Source organism: Acanthisitta chloris, unplaced genomic scaffold (genome assembly GCF_000695815.1).
Source record: "Acanthisitta chloris isolate BGI_N310 unplaced genomic scaffold, ASM69581v1 scaffold14269, whole genome shotgun sequence".
Taxonomy (NCBI): Eukaryota; Metazoa; Chordata; class Aves; order Passeriformes; family Acanthisittidae; genus Acanthisitta; species Acanthisitta chloris.
Window position 1 is genome coordinate 22917 of NW_008692060.1, and position 17500 is coordinate 40416.

The 17500-nt window shown below is 45.8% G+C and overlaps 1 long non-coding RNA gene across 1 annotated transcript in view; it reads right to left on the reverse strand.

Moving 5' to 3' along the window:
* Positions 1 to 154: 154 nt before the first annotated feature.
* Positions 155 to 17500, reverse strand: part of LOC103809652 — an 18549-nt gene continuing 1203 nt past the window's right edge. The window contains exons 2-4 of the long non-coding RNA XR_624797.1: positions 2007 to 2072; positions 1863 to 1919; positions 155 to 883 (exon numbers count right to left, since the gene is read on the reverse strand). This is a non-coding gene — a long non-coding RNA (uncharacterized LOC103809652). The remainder of the gene's footprint in view (positions 884 to 1862; positions 1920 to 2006; positions 2073 to 17500) is intronic.

Genomic DNA, 17500 nt, shown 5'->3' on the forward strand with positions numbered 1-17500 from the left:
GGAGGGCCCGAGGCTGCTGCGGGGACACTCCCCCGACACCAAACGGCAGGCGAGGAGCTTTTCCCCCTGCGATCCCAAAGGAATTAACACACATGCACCAGGGCTGCGTTTTGCCTTTTTTTTTGTCCCCCCCCAAGCAAGAATCTCCAACTGATCTGACAGTGTCCCTTTGCTCAAAATAAAGACTTCCGTGCTACAGAGGTACTGAAGAGAACTTGTTCACAGGGTGAAAGAGCCACATACATCTCAAAATTCAAGTTTTCAAACCCAACTGCGGTTATTAGATTTATGAGCTCTCGAAACCTCCTAGTATTTCGTTACATAATTCCCAACTGGGAATGGGGGATAAATATTACAGATTAAGAGTGAGAGTTTTCTCTCTTAATCTTTCCAATGACATATTCACTCAATGTTTACATGCTGAAAGTTAATCTTACATTAGAATGTAATGCAATATTGGCTGCAACATAAACCTATAAACAAATCAACTACCATAGATTAAACTCTGTTAAATATTTCTAAGTTAATAAAATATTGACAGTATTATAAAATTACAGTATTTACAATAAGAAAAATCTAGACTAATATATACCTTTAACAGATCTCTTCTCCAATTTGGGATTGCAACGGAATTATGAATATATGAACAATTTATTAGAAAGTTGCATTGCAATTATCATGTTTTCCATTAGAGCTAGAGAGGGTGAGCTATCACTGCCTTTGGAAAAAACAAAAAGTGACTTCTGATGGTGGGGTGTAGCTTTTGAGTACCAAACTGGTAACAGGAGTCCTCCGCAAGACGTCTGAAGATAAGGTAGGACCAGCCTCAACTGCTCAGATTAAGGTTGTATTACAGAACTGCCAGCAATCAGAACCACCCAGGCTGCAAAAGGGGAGGAAAGGTAGTGTTCAGCTCAAAGTGCACAGCTGGAAGGGCTCCCCTCATTCTGGACTCCAACTAAGGCTGCAGGAGCTGCAGTCTGCTCTCAGGAACGGCAAAGCCCTCAGCTCGGTTCATGAGGATGAAATGAGCCGTGGTGCTCCTTAAAGGGACATAGTTAGGCTGCAGCTATGCCAAAAACACTAGCCAACCATGTAGGATAAAACCAGACTTTGAGATCCTGTTTGACTTGCTCTTGTGGGAGGTTATTTTTGGGGGGGGAGTCAGGGATGGGTTTTGGGGTGGGGTTTTTTGCATTTTGTTTGCTTGGGAGAAAAAAATTGTCTGGGTCTGCAGCTGACTCATTTTCTAACCCTCACCAGCTCCTCTGCTTCTGGGGTATTAGCAAGATGTTGCTGTGTTTGGGTGACAAACACAGATGGGGAAAAAGGAGGTCTTAGTGCTCCCAAGTTGATTTGTTTTGGGATAAACCAAAAGTGATTCCCATCTTTATGCCAGTGGCTTTTGGGGTCCCACACACCCAGCAATGTCCTTTTAAGGATCACAACTTTCACCTGCCCTTTCTCCCAGCCTTGGAGGAAAAGTTTACAACAAGTTTAGGAAGGGCCACGTTCACATTCTCTCCCTCCTCCCCACGCCACACTTGCTTTCTAGAAAAAAAATCGGGTGTGGGGGGGAACTGATTTTCAAACTCCTTTCCCGCCCTTCCCTCCCCCAGTCCTGCTCACTGTAAACCAGAAATGGCAGATTTTAGTGTATATTTTGGGATAAATTATTTTCTCAGGCCCAAGCCTGAAGATGCTTGTGAGAGACCTACCCACAGGCTTTGGAGAGGTGGAGCAATTTAGGCATTTGCAGGGGGTTTTACCAGTTCACATGGTGGGCAGGAGGAACACCTCTGGCCTTAAAAGCAGGATTTAAAATGGTAAAAGAATAATTTGTAAACTTGGGTCTACGTTACCAACAGAAGTCTCTAGGTCCTGCAGGCTCCAGTTCCCAGAGATGCAGAGCAGGAAAACTAGAAAGAGAACTCGGTACCTTTCAATCACCTGCTGGGTTGTACTGGGGGGGAGTGGGGAACGAGAGAGACAAAATGCCAACTGACCTTATAAACAAAGGTATGTTTAGGGCTTCTGGTTTCAGGAATAAACCGATATTTACTGGTAAAAGTCTGCCAAAAAACAAAAACAGAAACACAGGATTACTGGTAAATATTGGTTTATATGGAGAATTTTTTTAATGAAAAAAAAAACCAACAAAAAAACCCCAAAAAAGATGTCACTGTGCTCCTGATCTCCACGTGCTCCCAGGCAGGAGCTGAGAGCCGCCCCGCGGCGCCCGCACACCTCAAACCAGAAGCCTTGTGTTGAGAGGAAAGTTGGGTTCCTTTCCTTTACTCCCCTTAGACTACGTGTTCCTGGATTCCCCCCTCCCTCCTCCGCAAGGCTGGTCCTACGGGAGTTTGGCTCAGGAGATGGGAAGTCTTCTTCCAAAACCACTTGGAAGTGAGTTTGTACATAATATGGTATCTCAGCACCAAGGCTGCTGGGGCTGAGTCTCGGCTGCTCCCTGAGATACCATAAAATATACAAGACTGAGTGTATATTTTAAATAAAGCATTTTCTTGTAAGTGGCATAAACCCATTCATTTTATTTACATGCTTATTTATTTCCAAAAATAGAGTTGGTCCACATTGGACAAGAGAAATCAAGAAGCCATACAGTAGAAGAGTTAAGTCCAACATTTAACCAAAGTACAATGAAATTCCAGAAGTCTGTGGCTGACTTGAACCACAGAAACATACACATGAGCCACACAGACATTTGTACATAGAGCATTATATTACCAATAATATTTGCAAACATGAGGTCAAGATGGCTAAAAACCCAGCAGGACTGAGCCCGGGGGGCCTGGCTGAACAGAAGCGGGTGCTGAGGGGCCGTCACTGCTGTGGGGAAACACAACTCTCCAGAGATTTCACTTCACTTTTGGTTTTATCTAACTGAGCAAGTCCTAATTTTTCTGTCCTGGGGATCCAGACTGAGGACACGGTGAAAGCCAACCCCATGGAGCTCCCTAAAGGCCCTGCGAGGTGCCGGGGGCTCGGGCCCGCGGAGCAGTGCGGGTGCCACACGGCACCGGCGACCCCGCAGGGCTGTGCCCCGTCTGGAGGGCAAAACCCTGTGTCAAAACCCTCGGGTTTGGTGCTGAAGCAGGGCAAATCTGCAAGGCAGGACCCCAGCCTGGCCACTGGGACAGGCTGGCCCTGCCTGCTGCTACTTGGCTTTAAAGATCACCTGGAAAAGAAAAAGTTGGGATTTATACCCTTGTGGTGTGCTGAGGGGTGTCTGAAAAGGGTTTGGATGGGGTTTGTCTTGAAAACAAGGATTTCCATCCCTTGCTGTGGGCAATTTTTGGCATTAGTTATTCCAGTCCTGTCTACCTTTTTTGGAAGACCACAAATATCCGAGAGGCACCAGACAGATGAAGGAATAATTTTTTTTACATTTAAAAAAAAAGGCAAAAAAAAGCTTGGAGGATGGACAGCAGAAGAAAAAAAACAAATGGAAAAGATGCCTTATCTCTGCATGATGGCCCAGTTTGTCTGGGTATTTCCATGGACCTCACCATGATAGTATCTCAGTGTCTCCAAAAGATGGAAAAATAGTTTTAAATCTGTATATTCTCCTGCAGAGAATCACAGCAAGCAAAAGGGGGAAGACAGCTGTAGCACTCCTGGTACTTTTACAAACCACCTGCTACATGGGATAGAACCACACGAAAAGGGTATAAATTAATTTTCCTTTTTCAAGTCATCTTTGACCCTCAGGATATTAACCCTAGTCCAATGTGAATGCTAGTACAGAGCTAATGTACAGAATACCAACGATAGTTATCGGTACCTACAGGATTTAAAGGTGAGTATACTCAGTACATGTAGAGAGAAAGACTATTACCAAAACGCCAGAGCTCTGGCAGCAGTTACACAAAGCAGCCGTGCAGGTCTCTACGTGGACGGAGCCTTTAGCACGAGTCACTATGATCATCTGAGCCTGTAACAGACAACTTGATCTTCTGATTTTTTTATAGAATGGTTCTAATCTCAGATGTGAAAGACATTTTAAAACAGAGATGGGCCTGATCTGTGCAGTTGGGTACATACAACACTCCCCAATGAAACTCAAAGCCCAAATTCCTACAGAGAGAGCACGAGAAATTGTTTTCTTACATCAAATAACTATCATGCAAGCATACCACGACAGTTTTATATTGAGTACTTCAAAGTCAGCTGGTATAATTTAACTAGAAGTGAGCAATCTAATGAATTTCTAGGGGGTAAGGACAAAGGTTGTGCCAGTGACAACCACCCGGATGCCAGGGCGAGCAGCACAGGGACACCGTGGGGTCCAGTGAGCCGTGGGACAGGTGAGCTCAGCAGCCTCACAGGCTGGAGCAGCTGCACCTGGAGTAGGCAGGATTTCTGTGACAGGTTACACACCTTCACTGCATTCGCTCTGCTACCACAATCTGAGATTCTTCTTCCCAAATGAGCAATTCACTTGCATCCCAGCAATACTGATGGAGCATTAATAACTGCTTTTTTTCCCCCCTGCCTGTTGCCTCGCATTTCTCAGGGTCAGCCCTGCTGCTGCACGTTCACAGGACCAGACCTGGTCATGCTCTTCTCAATTTTCCAGCCATGGCCAGGCTAGAGTTACTCCTCCAGCATAACCCAGCCACTCTGCTCCTTCAAGTGCCAATTCTTGTCTTTAAACACAAACTCTGACCGAATGCCTTGCGGTGCCTGCAGTTATCCTGCTCCTAATGCAAGCTCCAACAACTTATCAAAGCACGCACTCTTTGGTACCATGACCAACTGGAGACAGGGAAGGTGGGAGGAGCCAGAGTATTTGCCATGACTCCTAGATTTTTAAGAAGCCTAAAACTAAGCTAGAGCAGCAAAGAGTTGCTGTAGCTGAGACCAGTTACCTGTGGGTCTCTTGGGAAGAGAGGCAATACAGGTCTGCAAGTGTGTACAAACCACAACCCTCTCTCAAGGACAGAGCTAGACAAGACCTGGAAGATGCTGCCCAGACCTCTCTCCCTCTTCCCTTTCTGCCCATTGTCAAAACCAAAACCTTTAAAGTTTTTCTTGGTAAAAAAACAAAAGAAAACAGAACATAGCCACAACATCAGCTGCTGAGGCACACTCTGGGATCTTGCAGGCAGTTCTGCAAGTCCAGCTCAGGGCAAGAATTTGAACTGGGGTCATCACACTGTAGGAGAAATCTAGATGTCAAGCTACCCAATATCCTGGGCTTGTTTCTCCCCTTTGCCCAGCCAGACTTTGCAGCCTGGACCTAGTTGTGTCCACCAGAAAAGTTCAATGAGTATCAACCCTTCTCCACCTGGCAACTTGGGGTTTACTGAAACCATGGAAGGAAACTCATTTGCTCAAAGGCTGAAAACACAGATTCGGAAGCCTTCGAACACCTTCCCCAACTAGACTTTAGTCTACCTTGTGCCACCCAAGTGATCAACATCAACTGCAACCAAAGAAGGACTCTATGAAATTTCTCTTTTTATTAGAAGCATATTTTTAATGCCTTATTGGAAGCACTTGATAAAAATAATTTAAAACATCCAAATAAAGATCAATTTGTTCTTCACCTCCTGCCATTAACCAAAGTGTTCAAAGATTTGTCCCAGCAAACAAGATTGATCATAGAATCAAATAATGGTTTGGGTTGGAAGAGACCTTCAAAGACCACCTAGGCCAACCCCCTTTCTTTGCAGAAAGTATGTTGCTTTCCACCTCTCACACACTGCAGAGTTACAGCACTTCAGCTTCTCAAAGAGGAGTTCAGGGTTGCTGATCTGCAAATCCCAGCGCCCTGATTAATACTTTAATTAACAAAATAATAACCCGACATGAGGATGTTATCTAGTCATGGAGAATACTAAGCTGCTTTTTAACAGCCCTATTTTTGATAGTACCTTTAGGATGTCAGTCCCAAGTTCTTTTAAAACCCCTCAACAACACCTGTTGCTCTTTCACTTGAATCTCCTACTTTGCTCCAGCACTTCTGCCTCAAACACTTGAGTTTCAGAGGGAGGTTCCTTACCTTTACCACCCAAAAGGACTAGGTGACTGACACACAGGCTCTCAAACATGCCCTGTGCTCCAGAATGACAAAGAGAAGTCACTTCAGCAGCACGTAGTAGTGCAGGAAATGAATTGTGTCTTCGGTCCTGCACGCTCAGATTTTCTCCCCAGCTCTCTTTGATGTCCTTCAGACAGCATTCACTACCTAAGGCCCCCAGCTCTGAAAAGCCCCTCTAAACTGCTTCGTTTCCAGATCACCTGTCCTACTGCACAGCCCTTTCAGTCTGCTCCTCAAGAGTTGGACTTCTGTCCTTTGATGGAGTCTTCCTGGACTCCAGAGGTCCCTTCCTTTATAACTATTTTTAACGACTTTTATTTCAGCTCTGAAGCTCCTTCATGATAGAGTTCTGTCTCACCTGGATGCCTGTAACCTTTCCAGGTATCTATGGGGCTGCCTTGGCAAGTCTAAGGACTTTACTTTTCTGATCTTCTCCCCTGCAATATTTTGTAACATGAGACTCACTTTTAATCCAGTGCCTTCCACCCCTGAGGATGCTGAACCTGTAATAGTACTGTGGTCACTGCTGCTTAACAACTCAATGAAATTGTATCTTGAACCAGTTGTTACATTTTAGTCCTCACACAAGGTTAACTCTAGACCAGGCTGTTACAAGAAATGATCCTGTAAGTAAATCAAGATGCTTGTTCACCAAAATGTTAGCCAGCTCCTTCCCAAACAATCCAGCTAGATAGCAGGGTCCTAATGCATTTTACTTTTTCTTAGAGGTTTATGAAGATGCATGAGCCTAGTTTTCTCCCAAGTCCCATGAAATCCACAACCAACTTCTTGCCTGGAATAGAAACTTCCTAATACCTCCATGTCATTAAAATTTAGAATTTATATCTAACATAAATTTGGCTGTTTGGTCATCACTACTCAAATTTCCTCTCAGATTTTACAGCAACTTTTTAGATCTAGTGTTCCTGCTTTATGACCTAGCACACCTGCTCAGTATAGCATGATGGCAGCTTGTGCAGCATCTTACTGATTTTCATCACCTCAACATGTTTCAATCTGACCAGCTGTGCCAAGGTCTTCTTTCACCAACGAGCAGCCTACAACAACTATCTTTGTCTCATGTTTCCACACTGGTGTACAGACATTTCCCTTGTTTGGACCACGTGCCCATTTCCTACTCCAGCCTGCAGCCTGACAGCTGGTTGTCCCTTCCATGCACACAACTGTCCTCAACCTCCGTGTACCCAGTGCTGAACTGTCACCCAATCCCCGACGGCCTCAGCCTTCCACCAGCACTGGGTTCAGTCTGTCCTCCCAAAACCCTGTTCACTTCCCATGCCACCAGACTAGGGATGCCTTGGCTGAAATGGAAACCAGCCCATGCTGTGAAGTCACGGCCTCTCACTTCACCTCCCTGTCACAGCCTTTTCCCAGGCATACACTAAGACTTTAGGAAGAGGTGCCGCCACGTCCTAAATTCTATCTTCTTCCCAAGCACCAAAATTAGCTACCCAGGTATCTTAGCTTTAAGAATTACAGCCCCAGGCTTGCCCCAAGCACTCTGAGACCTTCCTGGATCTCCCTGTCCACTCAACAGGCAAACAGTCATATGGATCTCCTAATCATCAGGAGCCTGTATTTCCCACTATCAAATCCTCTGCTATTCAAACCTCCCACAACTGCTTCTCCAGCTTCTGGAGGCATCTCCAGAACACAAACCAACTCCTCACCCAAGGCATTAGTTATAAATCGCAGCTTTAATCCCGTCCAGTGGCAAGTCTCCACAAATACAAGGCAAGGCAGCCAGTGCCACGGCGGGAACAGACCCCAAGCATCTGCAAAGGATTTGATGCCAGCTCCTCTCCACCAGCTCAGCAGTTCTGGCCTCAGCACACTTTCTGGAGCTTGGAGTGCCTCCACGTGTTGCTCCATATAGTACTTTGCCAGCAGACAATCACTCATAAAGTGTGCCCTCTCTGCACTCTGGTGTGCAGCTCCTAGTGCAATTAAGCCAATGTACTTCGATTCCCATAATTAAGCTAGGAATTTTACTTTATGACCATATAAAGTCCATCTTCAAACTAAAAATAGACTGACCGTTAACGGATTCTTTTTTTTAATTACTTTAAACCACCAATTAGAGACTTTCATTGGACAAGATAAGCTACATATGGCCTTGTAGAAGCCTGCAAGGACTCATTTTCCAGGACTTTTATTGACAGGTGCAGCTCAGAAGCCAACTCTTTTTTTTCCTGAGATGGAACGAGGCTCTGAACACAGCAGACCTATTCACAAACCAAACCGTTCACATGCATGAAAGCAGCGATGACTTCTACGTGAATTTGCAGTGCTTGGTTCAGAGTTATTAATGACAGAAAATAATTCAAAGCCTCTAGTCCCTACTTCACTCAGCCCTGCCTGGTTGCCCTTCAGCAGCCCCTGGCAACAGTGATCCTACTGTCATTTATTATTTAAATAAAACAATCTTTTTAATGAAAAGAAATCCTGACCCCATTTAAACTCTGTACCTGACAAGACACTGGCATCTTTCCTTCACCTCTGGTGCTGCTCACACAACATTTTTCTCAAGCTGACCTGCCCACACAGCTCCTGATAAGCCAATGCTCCGTTGCCAGCTCTCCTCAGCATCACTCGAGTGGGAGGTTTAAACACCAGATTTTACACAATCCTTTCTTCATATTTCCTAGCCCTGGCATTTCTTGAAGTATTGACAGATTGGCAAGCCTTCCCAGCTCGCCCAAAAGTGAGACAGCTGGACAGGCTTCTGCTGGACTGATGCAAAGAGCTGGTCCCTGACATCCCAGCCTCACCTCTCGACCCCCAGGTGGGTTTTGAGGAGCCTGGACCAGCTGGTGCCAATGTGCCAATGCAGACTCACTCCCCAGGAGCTGTGGTCTGAGCTCTGCTGCCCATATGAAATGCCCAAACAAAAGTCAAGCCCGGGCAGGCTCCAAACCCCAGGGGACTGCAGGCAATAAAGCCAGCAGCCTGCATGGCACTCACTACTATGCAGCCAGGACAGAGCACTGTGGAGACAATGTGCTTAGAAGAAAACGGACACCCTGTGAACCAGCCATACGTGGAGACAAACTAAACACCTTCAAGGTCCAGAGATGCATACCAAGCACGAAAGGAGGATGAGAACAAACTCTGCAAGGATATGATAAAGGGAGCAGAAGAGCAACAACACCTGTGAAGGGAGGACTGAGCAGGACTATTATCCAACCTATGATTTAACTCCTAGAGGCACGTGAACAAAGGCTTTATCCAATCCTTGTATGTGTGATTGCGTGCATGGGCAGAAACACTGTATGTTAGGGACAGTAGAATCGTAATAAAGTGGCTTCAGCCTAATTCACATTGAATAGTTTGGAGTCTGTTTCTTTCTGCAGAGCATGGAGACACATAATATATTCCCCAGGGAGACACTAGGGCAAGCCCAGCCTGGGGAGAGACACCCAAATCGCCCTTCAAATGATAGTACTGCTCCTAAATGTCCTAACAGACAGATCTTGCCCAAGGCACAATCACTGTCCTGCCCTCTGGCACGTGAGAGTCACCTTTCTATCCACAGTGAGAACAAAACCCACCAAATCTCTAATGTCCCAGCCGGAGAGCACTGCAGACACACCAGGACTTGGTGATTTGAGCCTTAGCTGCACATCAAGCCATTCACCAGCCACGGAAAAAAACACCACTGCTCATTTACTGACCCTCAACTCCCAGCAGCAGGAACTACCCAGGCAAGGAGGACGCAGCCTCCTGCAGCCTCATCTCAGCACCAGCCACACCAGCACAGCTGGTGACACAGAGGAGCTTAAAACATGCCAGCAGGGGTCAGCCCCGCAGCAGGGACCCAAAAGCACTCCTGTCCTTCCACACCAGCCCCGAAGTGCCCTGTGCCAGTGCTGGCCCACTGCATGTGTCCAGTGGGATGATGCTGATGTCTGAGAGCACAGGCTCAGCTCCCAGACCTTCCTGCAAGCATGACAGTGTCACCTCACAGGCAAACCACTGATGTGTGTCAGTAAGACACAACCACTTGCACCAAGATGTTCATCGATAGGGACTGCCACATGGTCTCTGAACCTTGTCCAGTATGAAATCCACTGGGGTCAACATGGTCACAGAGGTTCAGATGCAGCTTGCCAACCACCTTTACAAGCAGCTCTCTATAGAAATCAACATCATGACTAGGATGACATTTCAACAGGCAGAGGTTTTTTCCCTGCATTTGTCTAAATCTCTCCAAGACATGCCCTTTGCTGTCCCAGTGGCACACAGCAGATCAGCTCCCACGACATCCACCTCCCTCCAAGGTCTCACTAGCCAAGAGGGGCACATCCTTCCTCAATGCAGATGTAAATGCACACCTCTCACCTCTCCAATCTCTGACAGAAAGAATGAAGCTTTTTTTGCTTCCTGCATATTTCAAGATAGTGTTTCAAGAAAAAAAACGCTTCAGTGCCACAGCCAGGGAGGCTCAGCACAAACTCCCACTGCCAGCATTGCAGCTAGTCCTCTTTACACTTCAGTCTCTACGTGGCCTAAGACTCAGAAAAGGCAAAGCTAATGTCAGGATGGACAGCAAACCAACTGATGACCAGCAAAGCCAAGGAATCATCTGAGTTAAGACCAAGCTCACTGCTGGTGACATCCAGCCGATTCCCATTCAAACCAAGTACTCTCTCAGCTCATGGCTGATCCAGAAAGGAGCAGAGGTTCACCACATGCCATAAACCTAAGCTTCCAGAAAAGGTGAATTAACAGCCAGGCCATACACACAAGTAGTCTGCTGCTTTACCTGGGGCTACATCTACCTCAGCACAGCCAGAGCCAAGTTCCTCAGCAAAGCAGTCCCTGCTCAGGACCTGAGAGTCACATTATATGTGTTTTGGATATTTTACTCTCCTGTGATGTCTAGCTTGGTCTGATGAACCTAGTGCCCACTGCTTGGTAGATTTTGTCTTTTGCCTTGGTTAAACCCAAACCAGATCAGGTCCTGTGCTCCAAGACTACCCCATGACAAACCCAAGGCACATTACACAGGACAGCAGAGTACTTCACTGCAGAAATACATGCCTGACCCGAGCTGCAGAGCTACTGTAGACACTGTTGTGGCCCTAGAGATGTCCAGCACAGGGTCCTGGTCACAAAACGAGACAACACCCACATACAGGCAAAAGCTACAGCCAGCCTGAGCAGGGCTCCATCTCGGCTGGCTGTGGTGCCTTCCAGAGCAGAAGGCTCAGGACCAGATCCCCTCTCCAGGCAAAGGCGTGCCAGCAGTATCGATCCACAGAGGGACAGTGAAGCATTGTTCAGGGATATCCAGCCATTCACTCTGCCTTGTTTTAATCAGTCAACATTCAAAAGGGGGATAGCAGGGTCAGGAGTCCTCTATCTCTATCTTTTCTCACTTAATCTCCAGCTGACATTTTTTTTGGTGAAAATTTGCCTCATTCCTCGCTGTATGACTTCAACTCTCCCTCTTCTGTGATATTTTGCCTCACACAGGCTACACAACTGGTTACTACTTTTACAGAGGCAGGAGTGACATGTTTGATTCTCCCAAAACACGTGACTGCTCGTCTGGCTTCAGCCACATGCAGAGATGGGACCAGCAGTAACCTCAGCTGGGGAGCTCAGCCCCATGCTCCTGCCAGCCTGCACTCCCTTGGGACCAGCTGCCTGACATCCCTTGGCTGCCTGTGGCAAAGGCTCTGCCAGAGCCACTGGCATCAGGCTCTTATGAGCTTCTCTGCAAGTGCCACCCCTAACACCCACGCTGATGCTGAAGCACTCAAACAGCAGCCCTCGGGTGCTTCTCAGCCATCCACCTCTGCTAACCCTGGCCTTGCTCCAAAAGCCTTTTCCCACCCTCCAGACAGACACCACCTCCTCTGCTGTGACTGCCGGGGGGCTTCTCCCCTGAGACAAACTCTTTTCACCCAGCTTGGAACCTGCCTGAGTCCACTGGCTCAGGAAATGCCTTTGTTAGTGACACAGCACCATACCTGCCCGCAGGAGGGCACAGCCAAACAAAACCCACTCATCCCTTCCCTTCCAATCTAGTCCTACAGCAGCAACTTTGACACCAACCAAATTGCAGTAAAATATCCAGAATGCCACTGGAGAAGTAATGCTACAAACCCCTATGAACTACTACAAAAAGTGGATGATTTGGCCTATACTTGTCTCTGCTATCTGCAGCTGCTCAGACCAGCACCAACGACAAGCAACACAGCCCAGTCAAGCCTTGTGGTCCACTCGCACTTGGCAAGAAGTAGGATGAGTTGTGGACCCCTTTGTGAGCTGCCCTTCCCCCAGACTGCAGCGCTGCTAAAACACAGTCCCATCAGGAACTGAAATGCTTTGGAAAGATAAAAAGTAAAAAAGAAGGATAGGCAGGCTAAGAGAAACTCCCAGAGCGCACCCAGGACCATCTGGCAGGAACGGTGCGGGAGTGGGGAGGGAGGCAGGAGCGGAGCAGACAGCCCAACTCCAGCAGTGGAGCTTCCAGGGAGCTGCCACAGGAGAGGAGCATCCTTCCTGTGCCATCACCCTCAGCCTCACTACGCAAGAGATCCCACTTCAGAGGAATAAAAAAAAAAAAAAAAAAAGCTAGGAACTTCAGGCCCAACGACTAGGCTCTGGGTAAAACAGGCTTTTAAAAAAGGTTGTAATTTTATAAGTCCATTTAAATTAACCTTAACTAGCTTTAAACTCTATATACGTATCTCCTTGGCACGCTCACAGCCCACGCACAACATTTTGCGGTGCCAGTGAGCTAAATCATGTGCAAGTGAGCAGAGTAAAAGGAACCGCAGGCTTGAAAAAAGCTCTGGGCTGAAATTCTCTTTCATTGTTGCAAGCGGCAGAGGAGATGGCAACAGCAGAAGGAATCAGGAATAAAAATGGAACTGGCTTGTTTACCTCGTCGGTTTTGTCAAAACATTGTGACAGGGCTTTGTGTGCAGCTCGCTTCTCTGTTCTGCCACCAAAATTCAGAGCCCTTCACCTATCCTCACGTGTGCCAGGAGAAAGCCAAGAGGAAAACTTTCAGGGAGAGAAACGAGTGTGCAAAAGATACAAAGCCCAGCAGGAGAACGCCAGACTATGCTGGGCTTCTCTTCCAGATAGTCCCAACACCACCGCGAACAGTGACCCTCCAGCTACACAAGCTGAGTTAACAAGGAGCAGACAGCCAGCGGAGGGAGAGAGTAAGAAAAGAAAAGGAAAGTTTGGGTAAGCCTGACAATAAGCAAGGGAAAAAAAAAAAAAAAGAAGGAAAAAAAAAAGAAAGGAAAAAAAAGATGCAAACTGGGATTTTAAAAATAATTCTTGTCAGTGTAATTTTAACAGTGAAACTCCCAGCGCTCCAGGCAGAGCCCTACCTCTCCCAAAGCCACCCAAGTCGGTAAGAAGCAGCAGGTTTCTGAAGGAGCAAATTGCACAGCTGCAGAAGAATTTGCTTTCGCTGCTTTCTTTCCAACTCACCTAAGAGAAACTCACTTTCTACCCATCGGACTAGCAACACCAAGGAAATTGGTTGGTTCTAGTTACAGTTTGAGTTTTCATGTTTGACGACAGCCCCCTGAAATGTAAACCTGTTTTAGCATTCTTGTACATTAATGTCATCGTTCTCCCCTGCTGGCTCCCACAACTTCTGCCACAGACAAGTCAATCAGATTTGGTATATGCCCTGGGACAGGGGAGAGGGGAGGGCTGGGTTTAAAGCAAACAAGCAACCAAAAAATAGTCATGTCAGTGCTCTGCAAGGTGTGAGATCCAAACTCGGTGGATCTGCTGAAGTCTTCGATCCAAAACACTTGGCAATTTACTTATCAAAAAATAAAACAACAACGAATAAAAAAGCTTTGACCTGTTGAACTTAGAGAAAAGCAAGTGGCAGACCTTTGAGGAAGGCAGACAACGTGTGCAGGTGCAAAAACATCATGTGCTGTAGTTCACCACCTTAGGAGAAATCAGAGTTTTGCTTTGGTTGGTTTTGCTTTTTTTTTCTTAAGTGCCAGGGAAAGGCCCTTCCCAAAGGGCAGTTTTAGCGTTTACGGGCACCAAGGTGGAAGCATGAAGTGAGGACATGCCAAAAACATCAGGTTTGCATAAACCCTTTCGGAAAAAGTGCACCGCGTCGTTAGGAAAAATGCATATCTACCAAATCTCCACTGACCGGGGCCACTTGCGCATGCAAAGTCGCATCAATTGACAGCGCCAACGCTGACATTTTTGCCTTCGCCTTCCACCCCCCTCCCCAATTTTGTTTTTCCTTGGGAGACATACAGCGCCACTGCATTAGAACGTACAAGAAATGAAAACAGTGAGTACGACTGATATAGATCCATTGACTTTTTATTACAAATGTACTTGATCACTTGGCTTCAAAAAAGTTTAAATCAACCCCTATTTTCTGTACGCCAGTACAAAGTAAAATCTATTTTACAAATTAAATACCTAAAAATTTGACAAAAATATTAAAGTTTGATGGAAATAACAGTTATAAAAATCTTAAATCCCCTTTTAAGAAGGTAAGAGATAACATTCCCTCCCAACCCCCACAGTCCTGTTATACAATATTAATAGTCATTTTTTTTAGAATAGGTAGGTATGTTATATGTTGCTGTTAGCATACAAGTCACTCTAATAGCTTTATCTGTATATACTCCAGTTAGTGCATGAACGTCATCTGATTGAATATAATCAACTATCTTTAACTGATCCCTAATTTACATTTCATAACTTGCATAGTTTGAAGGGACAAAGGTTACACTACAGCTAATCATAAAAAAAGGTGGTTACAGTGCTATTTTTAAAGGCAACAAAGTAATTGCTCCCAGAAAAAAAAAAAACCAAAACCAAAAACCAAACCAAACCAAAACCAAAAAAGAGAAGTTACCGGTCGGCTCTGAGCAGGGGTTAAGCCCGGCAGCAGCTCTGTGCCCCTCCGCGCCCCGACACCGCACCCCGGCGCGTCCAGCCCTGCGCGGCATCCGCACAAAGCGACACTGTCAAGTATTTCTTCACTTTTCTCGCTTTAGCTGAGCTCCCCACAAGCGCAGCCCTCCGCCGGGCCGGGAGGTTTGCTCCCGCCGCGGCATGGCCAGCGGGACCGCAAAGAAGAGGCAGGAATCAACAGCGGCTCGTGCTGTTTCTTTTTTTATTTAAATTCTCAAAGACAGAGCGATTTCACTTGGTTTGTTTTTTTCTTTTTCTTTTCACAGCAAAAATAGGATTTGAATTTGGAGGACATTTCTCAGTTAGCATAAAACGACTTAGAGGGCGGTTGTTTCAATGGTAAATTACTTGACAGTGTCCCTTTAACTTAAAAATAAAATAATGTCAGTATTGCAATGAATTTCAAGTTTTCTTGCACGTAGTCATTATAAAGTAGCTTTTATCATGCTCTTGGCCCTATTCTACAAGACATTTAAAAGCATATCATCAAGGAAAATATAAGGCATACTTCTCAGGAATTAGGTATCTTGGCACATTTGAGCATACTGTCCTTTTTTCAAACAACACATATGGTCAAATATACCTTTCTTCTTCTAACATGAAACAGGGTTTTCCGTACTTTGTTTTAAATACTGAGATATTAGAGCCTTGGTAAAGTACCGAGCACCTCCGGGAAAACAAAAACCGTAACAAAAAGAGCAAAAAAAAAAACAAACCACAAATCAAAAGAAAACTAAAACAACCAGGAGCAAAATCCCACGAATCTTTACAGTCATTTTAGTCTTTCGTTATCATCATTCATCAAGTCCTTGAACATACAGAACATGCGTTAAAAAGAAGAGAATAAAAACAAAACAAAACCAAAAAAAACCTAACGAAACACGCAGAGGAAACCCAAAACGAGACAAAAACTGACCACAAGTTCTCGGCCACTGTTCACAGAACTGCCAGAGGGCTGTCACGGGCTGTACTGGTCTGACTGGAACCGCGCGGCCCGTGCGCTCCTCGGGTCAGCCGGATCCTGGGCAGGATCCGGGCGGCGCGGGCGAGGAAGACCACGGGAGCAGCCTGCCCCGTCAGCGATGCTCCCAGGAGCCGGGAGGGACGGAAGGACACTCCGCCGTGCTCTCCTCGCCTCCCGCTACTTATTGCTGGGAACAACCCCGCAGCGGCGTGGAACTACGGGCGCCGGAGCGCGTCCGTCGGCAGCGCGACAATTTGGGGAGGGCAGTGAACAGCAGGACCGAGACAATCAATCAAGTAGCAAAACCGAAGCAATTAAAATCCTAACTACATCTAGCAGCATGGAGAGTGCAGTCCCGACACATCACAGTTGAAGTACAATAATCGCTGGAACTGCCCATCCAGAGCCTCCGATTCAGAAGCAGGTTATCAGACACATGTTTACATGCAATTGAGAACCATTTCAAATGTCACATTACGCACTCCGAAAAGCTTATTTCACTACTGGGAAATAGGAAAAGTGCACATGAAAGCAATTTTAAACATTTCCAGTGATTGTTTATAAAAAGAAACAGAAACACCTCGCTACCAGCGTCTCGTGTTTAACTTTCTGTGAACACTAACAGCAAACTTCTTTCAAGGGCAATAATGCATGGTACAATGGAAACAGCTTGTTTTGACACTTACAGTACATCTCCAAAAAAAAAACAAAAAACAAAACAACAACCGAGCAGAAAAAAAGGGAATTATAATTTCAACTGGGAATAAAAAGACAGCAGGAAATCAAATTCTTTAAAACAAGCTCGGTTTTTGTTGTTCTCTCCCCACCCTTCCAAAAGTCCCTCCTTGCCCCTCGGTAAAGCAGCGTCGGCAGCTCCTGCTCACACAGGTGGTGCCTCCGTGCAGCAGCTTAGGTCTACCTGACCCCTAACTCTGCCAAGTTCAGCAAAAAAAGATTGCATCCCAAAAAAAAAAAACTTCCGAGTGGAACAAGATCCTAGTTTCTCTGAAACCCTCTCTACTGAATTCCAGCCAAGAAAAGAAAAGAAAAGACAAAAAAAAAGATAAAGTTTTGTTTTTCACTGTTTTAAGGCATCTTTTTTCATAACATTTTCTCTTCACTCGCAATGATGATAGTCATGCAGCAGTTTAATGATAAAAATATATTAATATTTTACTATACAGCAGCAAGAAGTTAGTCAATTAAAAGCACACCAACTTTTTTTTTGTTTGTTTGTTTAAAAGAAAAAAAAAACAAACAACCAACAAAACCGAAAACCAACAAAGACAACCTGTAAAAGTCTATTATTATTCTCATTATTATTACAAACGATTTCAATTTGGAGAACACACCTGGACAGATTAGTGTTCTGACAAATCCGTGTTTCCCTAGCCTAGGTTCGAGCAGAGCTGGGACAGGGAGGGCAGGGCACGGCCAGGCTCGCCAGGTATGTAGCCAGTAATAGCTAGCACCACAGCTACATGGAAATCCGTTACAGACACACACCGGCT